Source organism: Ricinus communis, chromosome 1, assembly GCF_019578655.1.
Source record: "Ricinus communis isolate WT05 ecotype wild-type chromosome 1, ASM1957865v1, whole genome shotgun sequence".
Taxonomy (NCBI): domain Eukaryota; kingdom Viridiplantae; phylum Streptophyta; class Magnoliopsida; order Malpighiales; family Euphorbiaceae; genus Ricinus; species Ricinus communis.
The window spans coordinates 24,636,185-24,645,487 of record NC_063256.1 but is presented as its reverse complement, the minus strand read 5'-3'; the positions used below and the strand labels follow the sequence as shown (position 1 = coordinate 24,645,487).

Genomic DNA, 9,303 nt, shown 5'->3' with positions numbered 1-9,303 from the left:
TCATGTATTTCATTGCAGAACACCATAGGTTCAACTCTTACCAAATTTACCTACCCCTACCTAATCCCCATTAAACACTACCCTTGAAACACTTTGAGTGATTTAGAGTGAATCTGGTGAGGAGTTGGTTCTGAATAATTTTGTTGAGATAGTATTTTGTGAATACTTGAATTGTGATACTTGAATTGATTGCTTCATTTCTTTTTGTTTGACTTACGCTTGTTAAGGATATGTGCAGGAGCTATCTAGCTTGTCTGTTAGTTTAAGTGTTGTTCCTTAGTGGTTTATTTTCCTTATTTTACTTTTGATTACTTGAGGACAAGCAATAAGCTAAGTGTTGGGTTATTTGATGTGCGTAAAATACACACATCTAAGGTTTTTAAGATTGATTTTATGGACATTTGGATGTGAATTGGTCCCAACACTCACCCTATGCATCTGTTTGTGTGCATTCGGTCCAAAAGAAGTCAAAGGATGATAAAAGGAAGAATTTGAGCATAATTGGACGATGATGCTGCCGAAACAAGCTAAGTACGAGCATGAGGAAGCAGAACAGGGCCGTGTTGGTTTCAACACTGGCCGTGTTTCTAACACGGGAACCAACACGGCCGTGTTGGGTGTCATCAAACATAAAAGAAAAATAAGTTCTTACGGAGCATGGCCACAGAGAGTAACATGGCTAGGAACACCAAACCGTGTTCCCAACAGGGCCAGGAACACGGCCGTGTTGGCGGCGATAGGGGGAATTAATTAAAAGAACGAAGAGAGGAAAGAAAAAAGAAGAGCGGGGGAGAACATCCCAAACCCTAACTTTTATCTCTCTAAGGGTTTTCTGAGCTGGAACCAAGGGAAAAGGAGACTTAGATCAAGGTTTCAATCGGATTCCCTTGAAAGATTGAAGATTGGGCGAGGTTCATTGATTGGTTTTCAAATCGAGCAAGAGGAACAAGAATCAATTCAATTCGAGCAAGAGGAATTGGGGCTGTTTACTCTCATCCAAGGGTGTAATCGGGTTTTCTCTACCTTTGCTCATTGTTGTAATTGAATTCTTGTGTATTTTGATAATGAATGCTAGATTGATTAAATCCATTGGGATTTCTTTACTATGTTGGCTTGATATTATATTGTTGGATTGTTTGGGTTAGTTTTATATTCTTCTTGCTTTCAGTATTAATAAGATAATCATTATTCATGAGACGTTGTGAATTGTGTGTTTAGATTGCTTTGTGTGATTGAGAAATCCATTTGGCATTTGGAATTTTGAATAGCAAGAACTGGTTAATAATCGTTTAGAGATAAGGATAATTAACTAGTCGAATTAAGAATTAACAAAGCTTAATAGAGGCGGATTAAAGCTTAATGCTAATTTAAGAATCAATCGTTAGGAAGAGATTCCAACTTCAGGTTATTAGATTTAGGAATTCAGTTATCTCGAGAGAGAAACCGAATTCGATTAAGAATTCATCCACGGGTAGCATAATTAGATTCAACAATCCTTTATCTTTTGTTTGATGGCCAACTAGTTTAGGTTCCCTTTGGGTTTGCTCTCTTGCCTTAGTTATTTTAGTTATCAATTACTCTTGCATCTCCCTTAGAACTTAGATTGTAGCTATTAGTTAGTTTAGAAAGTACTCATCACTCATTTTAGGTTAATATAACAAAGAACAAAGGAGTAACTCTGGGCTTTCACTTTCCTGAGGAATACGACCTTCATACTTGCCATTAGTGCTAGACTACATCGATAGGTACACTGCCTTAGATTGTAGCTAACACAAGTAGCACGCATCAACAGGTGATTCTAGCATAAAACGAGATAATCATGCATAAAAATGTAAACAATTGGGCATGAAAACATGTGTAGTATAATGCCTATCAGTTAGTTTTACCCTACTAATGATTGTGTCGCAATGGTAATTCAACTTAGTATGAGAGGAACTGTTGATTCACACAATTGGTCATTACGCTTTGTTGAAAAGCCGCGCGCTGGCGAAGCTATTGTCTTGGATTATGGTGACCGAACGCCTCTAAGTCGGAATCTGTGCCGAAAGCGCGACGTCCAGCGCCCTTGCTTGTCAACCAGGCGGTAGGGGCTCTTGCCCTCCAACGACACGTGTCGTTGGCTAAGCCTCATGACGGCATGCCGTCCACCTTGAATTACAATTTCCACCGGGCGACGGACTGAATCCTTTGCAGACGACTTAAATACGCAACGGGGTATTGTAAGTGGCAGAGTGGCCTTGCTGCCACGATCCACTGAGATTCAGCCCTTCGTCGCTCCGATTCGTCCCTCCCCTCCTCCCCACATGCAAAATCAAAACCAATTAATTCTTAAAAAACTGGCCTTGAGGTTCCGCACTCCAAGGTCCAAGAATCCCCAAAATCCTAAGTAGTTCCACAAACTCAGCGGACTTGAGAACACATCTAAGTTCTAGCTAGTGGTGCATGCAAGTCTCCCACACTATGCATCACGGGGTCCAAGTCCCAAAATCCTAAGTAATTCTACAAACCTAGCGGACTTGAGCACACATCCAAGTTCTATTCTAGCCAATGCTGCATGCAAGTCCCACACACTATGGATACTTAAAAAATCAATTAATTATTTCAAAGTTATTCAGTAAATTAAATAGAAATAGAGGTGTGAGGTGATGATTATTTCCCCAAATGATCAAAGCTGAATATACTAAGCAATTTTTCTCTCAATATATTTTGGGAGTCCAAACCAGATTTCTGATCCTTCTCTATTTCTGTTTTGTCATACCAAAATTATTTATTTAGAGTTTTTCTTTATTGAGTTAAAGAGAAAATGGGTTTTTAAATTGAAATTCTATCATATGATAGAGAAATAATTAATTAGTTGGTATCACTTAAATTGGGATGGGATGGAAGTGATGATTATTTCCCCAGATGATCGACGCTGAACAAACTGAGCGTTTTTATTTCTCTTTTTCTTTATTAAAAGAGAATTCAAGCCAGGAAACTGATCCATCTCTCATTCTAATTAAATTATGTTTAATTCATTTGTATTTGCTATCAGTGGATTTATCATTATTTTTTGACAAATTATTGGATTAACCAGTTCCTCTTGAGCTTAAATATGATTTGGGTTTTTAGAGAAAAATAAATGTGAACTCTAGGGAACCTATTCCTTTGAGAATTTTTCGAGGAACCACATCACAGCCCAAAAAATCATTCGGACTAAGAATCATGTGCAATGTCATGGGGGTGTGCTCCCAGCGAAAAAGTGCATAATTTTGACTATATTCTGCATAAAGGTCCCTAAGCAAGCAACTTCGCTTCGAAACTTTCCTTCGCCCGTACTGCGTCGCCGAAAAGTCCTTAACGGCATCACCGATAAATCTTGACGGGCCCATACTCACTTGCCGATAAATCCTGACGGGCCCGCTGGCGCGTAACATCTCACGCCCATCGGCCACCACTGGTGAGCCAGCTCGCATGCACTGGCCCGTTGGCATAAAATCCTCGCTGCTGTACCCCCCATTGCCGAGGCGCTGGGGGCTACCCGCCCGCTGGCAAGAATCCACGCATGCCGTGTACCACTATCGGCGAGCCAAATACCATCTGGCTAGTTGGCGAGGAATCCTCGCATGCCGGCCCTAATTGCCGAGGCGGCACTTATCGCCTATTGGCAGAATCTCGCACGCCAGCCATCGCTGGCGAGCCAACGCTACTCTGGCCGAGCGAGTTGGTGAGGAATCCTTGCGTGCCAGGCCCCTATTGCCGAGGCAGCACGCCCATCGGGCCCGTTGGCGAGAATCCTCGCATGCCAGGCAGCTACTATTGGCGAGCTAGCGCACCCGTCGGGCCAGTTGGTAAGGAATCCTCGCATGCCAACCCCCTATTGCAAAGGCAGCGCACCCATGGGGCCATGAATCCTCACCGCCACCTGGTGAGCCGCTGCGCCCATCCGCCACTGGCGAGGAATCCTTGCGTGCCAGCCCCCATTGCCGAGGCAGTGTGCCCATCAGGCCTATTGGCGAGAATCCTTGCACTCCAGCGAGCCACTGCTGGTGAGCCAACATGCCTGTCGGGCCAGTTGGCGAGGAATCCTCACGTGCCATCCTCCCATTGCCGAGGCGCCCATCGAGCCAATTGGCGAGAATCCTCGCATGCCCGGCAGCCATTACTGGCGAGCTAGTATGCCCGTCGGGCCAGTTGGCAAGGATTCCTCGCGTGCCAGCCCCCCATTGCCGAGGCAGCGTGCCCATCGGTCCCGTTGGTGAGAATCCTCTCTCAGATTATTGAGACGATGTTTGCGGGCAGTTGAGGAGGAGGTCGGAGTTATAGTTCAGGTTCATAGAGCTAACGTGATAGAGAACCACAACCCCCAGGCCGATGACGATTAGAGGACTATGTATGAGTTTTCTCGACCATCTTTGGATGGGACAAAAACTAGTATAGTTAGACCTGCTGTAGCGGCCAACAATTTTGAGATAAAAGCCAATGTTATCCAGATGCAGTTTGGAAGATTGCCCAGCGAGGATCCCAATGCACATATCTCCAACTTTTTGGAGATTTGTGACACATTCAAGATAAATGGAACAACCGATGACGCCATTCGGCTGAGATTGTTTCCATTTTCCTTAAGGGACAGAGCAAAGAGATGGTTGCAATCTCTTCCACAGCATACGATTACTACCTGGAAGGCGTTAGCAGAAAAATTTCTATATAAGTATTTTCCTCCAGCTAAAATTGCTAAACTTAGATATGACATATCTTTTTTTGTGCAATTTGATGATGAAAGCATGTACGATGCATGGGAGAGGTTTAAGGACCTTTTGAGATGCTGCCCACATCACGGATTGCTATTGCGGATGCAGGTTCAGACCTTCTATAGTAGGTTGAACCTTGCGACAAGGCAGATGGTGGATGCTGTAGCAGGTGGGGCTCTAAACAGTAAGACGCTCGAGCAGGCTCAAAACTTGATAGAGGAAATGGCCATGAACAATTATCAATGGCAATCCTCTAGGAACCGACCAGGAAGACAAGGAGTGGTCCACTAAGTGGATTCTACAGCAGCCTTGGTAGCTCAGGTGGAGCTTCTAACCAAGAAGATTAACCAACTACAGATGTCGGTTCATGCAGCGAATGTTAGCTGCAAGTTTTATGGTGGCCCACACTACAGTGCGAACTGTACTGCTGGAGGTATGTTTGCTTCATCTTCTTCTAGTTTTCCATCTGTGTCTTTTAATGTTGAGCAGGTTGATTATATGGGGAATGCCCCAAGGCAGCAGAACAACCCTTACAGCAACACATACAACCCTGGGTGGCGCAATCATCCCAACTTCAGTTGGAGGAACAATAATACCTGTGGTCCACTGTGTTTTCGGAGACTTCATCAAGAGGCCTCAACAATACCACTGGCCTACAAGCTCCTCGTCCACCAGAAAAGAAGTCAAATTTTGAGGAGCTTATGATGAAGTTTATGACGACTACAGAGATGAGGTTCTAGCAAACTGATAGTGCACTTAGGAATCAGCAAGCCTCGATTCAGAACTTGGAGACTTAGATTGGCCAAATCTCTAAGATGTTGTTTGAGAGGCAACAAGTAGCGCTCCCTAGCACCACTGAGTCTAACCCGAGGGAGCATGTGAATGCCATCACTTTGCGTTCAGGTAAGTTAGTTTCAGCTCCTTCTAAACCTGTTTTTGACGACTCCACTATTGATGTGTAGGTTGAGGCGAGTAGTAAGGTTAAGGAACCTGAAGGACAAAAGGTGAAACCGATCCTAGTAAGGGAATATCAACCCAAGATTCCTTATCCTGCTAGACTCAAACAAGCAGAAGTGCAAGAGCCGTTCAGTAAGTTTTTGGATATTTTTAGACAACTGCATATTAACTTGCCTTTTATTGACGCATTGAAGCAGATGTCAAAGTATGCCAAGTTGTTAAAGGACATACTTAGCATAAAAAGGAAGTTGGAGGAGGTAGCCTATGTTAAGCTTAAGGAAGAGTGCTCAGCAGTGTTTCAGAGCAAGTTGCCAGAGAAACGTCACGATCCAGGGAGTTTTACTATTCCTTGCACTTTGGGTAACTTGTGTGTTGATGATTCATTAGCTGATTTGGGGGCTAGCATAAATGTCATGCCCACTAGTTTGTTCAACAAGCTAGGTATGGGGGAGGCAAAACCCACTTGGATGTGCATTCAATTAGCTAACCATTTTGTTAAACTTCCTAGGGGGATTGTGGAGAATGTGCTAGTCAAGGTAGATAAGTTCATATTTCTTGTAGACTTTGTGATCATGGATATGGATAATGAGCATGGTGTACCGTTGATTTTGGGGAGACCTTTCCTTGCCATGGCTAGAGTTAAAATAGACGTATTTGAGGGAAAGTTAGAACTTATTGTACGGGATGACTGTGTTACTTTTAGTTTACCCCCATTTGATAGTTCTCCTACCAACCATGTTCATGCCATTTGCAGTATTGATGGAATTGATCTTGCATGTGATAAGCAACCACAAGATGTACAATTGGATGATGCTATACATGTCTCGTTTCCTGTTGATGTGTGTTATTCATCTGAAGAAAACACCTTGTATCAATTTGAGACTTTGTACTATGATACACCCGAGAAGGGTAGTTGCAAGTTTGTTTATGACTGGTCACCTAGACAGAATTTGGAGTGCATGAATGGGCATCTCGACTCAGTGTGGAGAGCACATCCTTGGTCCTCTACTGCATACATTGGACATCCTCCTTGCGCTTATATACCTCAAGCCCAGCTTACATTGAGCCCACTTTCTCAATTTGCCCGCAATGCAGGAATACTACTGTAGAGTCCAGCTAGACAACTCGAACAAAAAGAAGCGCCTTCGGGAGGCATTCCCTAATCTATTTATGGTTTTTGAGTTTTTGGAAATCTCTTATTTATTTATTTACTTTTCTAGTTAGATATCTCAGTTTATTTTTTAGTTTGTTTTATTTTGAGATTATTTCATTTTATTGAACCTTTTACTAGATGTTGCTTGGGATGTGTATATTCTTGAGTTTTGTAGAAGTTAGCCTACTCGATGCTCATACGCAATTTGGAGGACTGACATATCTTGGAGTGTTAAAGCACACATCAAAGTGGGGAGTTCGGCGACCCGAGATGGCAAAGGAAAGCCCAGAAACCTACCCTTTCACTAAGGTTTCCATGGCCATCACGGGCTACAACACCAGGTCATGCCCATCAGCGTGGCCAGAGTCAAGCCTGTGATGAAAGACACATAAAGACTTGGGGGATTTCGGCCATTCATCACGGCTTCTGAAGGCATCACGGGTGGCAACACCAGTTATAACGGTCAAGACGACTGCGTTTCCACCTGCCAATTGAGTCATAAGGGCTCAAGACGGCTCGTCCCGTTGCGGCCGATCAAGACGGCCTTGCCCTCCCGTCGACCCCCATGCCTATAGAAAGGAGGCTTCCAAAAATTTTGCTACCCTTTTTCTAAAGCTCAAAGGTGTGGTTTTCTTCCATTTTTCTCATCCTTCTTAACTTTCTTGGCAATTCCAAGTAAGTCTCTTCACTTTTCGCTTTTATTTGTTTTTAATTTAGTTTTTCTTTTATGCATATACTTTATTTAGGACGTGCTACTATGTTTTGGTAGTTTTATGTTGTTACACTGCTTTAAGATGACCTCAATTAGATTTAATTTACATTAGTTGTTATGTTTGTTGTGAAGTTGATTATGAAAATGATAAGTGTGGGGTTTGCGAAAATGAAGTTTGTTTATGGCATTCTATTATGAATAATTATTTAAATAAAGTTGCGTTAGTTGGTGCACGATAAAGTAGGTTGGAATGTATCAGTTAATTAGTTTATGCAGACGATTAAGGCTTTAGTCTTTCGTTAAGTCTAAAGTTTTCTATTAGTCGAATCATAGCCGTTATGATGTTTAATTTTCGGTAGGATTTCTAATTAACTTGATTTCTTGCACGAATAACTAATGATTCATTGCATCAGGTATTATGACGGAGTGCGATCAATCCCGTAGGAAGCAACCAAAATGCATCCCTACCAGCAAGCGATCGCGTGGCGAAGGAACATCTTCCTCTACAAAGACTGTAACCAAAGACCAAAGACAAGCACCAAAGACAAATTTCAAAGACCGCGACAAAGAAATAGTCCGAGCTTGAAGAGCACCAACTGTGAACCCACCTGCACTTGGTCATCATCCATTATGGACATTCCCTAATGCAGATAATGAGAGTCGGTTCCAAGTCATGAGATGGAAGCAAGTGATGGCGGGTCGTTGTATCGACTTCGTATCCCTGGAAAGAGTGGGATTGGTTCAGAATGTGCGCACTCTGTTCGAGACTCTACCGTATGCACGATTCTTTGATATCATTGAGCCAACCTACCGTGAGCTTATAATTGAGTTCCTCAACACCTTCTTCCTGCAGCAACAGATCACAAATTGGCATCAGCCTGATGCAGTTTATTTCAGACTTAAGAGAAGGGAGTTCTCAATGTCAGTCCCACAATTCGGCATGCATTTGGGATTATGGACTGAACAGGAGATCTCGGGGGAGGAGTATCAGGGATGCCTCTATATCAACCCAATATCGTACGACACCATGTGGAACTCATTGGTACTTAGGCTAGAAACATACTATCCAAGCAGGTCTAAGGTGTCTAGCCTTCCGTATCATCTCCGCTATCTCCATACCCTATTAGCTTACACCATTACAGGCAGAGGAGATAGTTTTGGAGCGGTAACACAGACCGATGTCTTCATCCTCTGGGCTATGCAACATCAGAAGAAGTTGGACTTGGGATATTAGTTGGCTCGTCAAGTCTGATCATTTATAGTAGACGCCCAGAAGAAGATGCATTATTGTTTTCGCCCGTACGTGACTAGGTTAGCCAAGAGACTAGATGTATTGGATGATTGTCTGTCAGAGCTTTCAATTATTGGTGACATGACACTACTAGGGATCAGACAAATGATAAACATGTAGATGATCACGGCTACTAGACATCCACATGGTATAGAGTACAGGCTTATGAACACAATAGTTAGGGAGGCTAGAGAGACAGCGGCTAGAGGAGCACAAGATCCGTCGGCTGGGATCCCAGATGTTAGGATTCCTACCCCAGCTAAAGTGTTTATGCCTCCATCTAGAGCCTTATCCTCTTATTTTGTTAGGACATCGAGTGCTCAGATTAGTGCTTTGGCTGACCGACTAGATTGAGTCTGCGATCTATAGCAGCAGCACCATACTCAATTTGTGCAGTTTCAAGAGGAGATTAGGGCACAGCTTGGCAAAATGAACACCGTGCTTTAGTAGCTTATGAACG

The 9,303-nt window shown here is 43.2% G+C and overlaps 1 non-coding gene and 2 pseudogenes across 1 annotated transcript; 2 read left to right on the top strand and 1 right to left on the bottom strand.

Moving 5' to 3' along the window:
- The first annotated feature begins 2,636 nt into the window (after positions 1-2,636).
- On the top strand, positions 2,637-2,736 carry LOC112534720 (annotated as a pseudogene).
- A 143-nt stretch (positions 2,737-2,879) lies between these two features.
- LOC112534715 lies at positions 2,880-2,986 on the top strand (annotated as a pseudogene).
- A 1,729-nt stretch (positions 2,987-4,715) lies between these two features.
- LOC112534698 lies at positions 4,716-4,822 on the bottom strand. The gene has a single exon (XR_003078975.2). It is a non-coding gene; the product is annotated as a small nucleolar RNA R71 (small nucleolar RNA).
- Between the last annotated feature and the right edge of the window lie 4,481 nt (positions 4,823-9,303).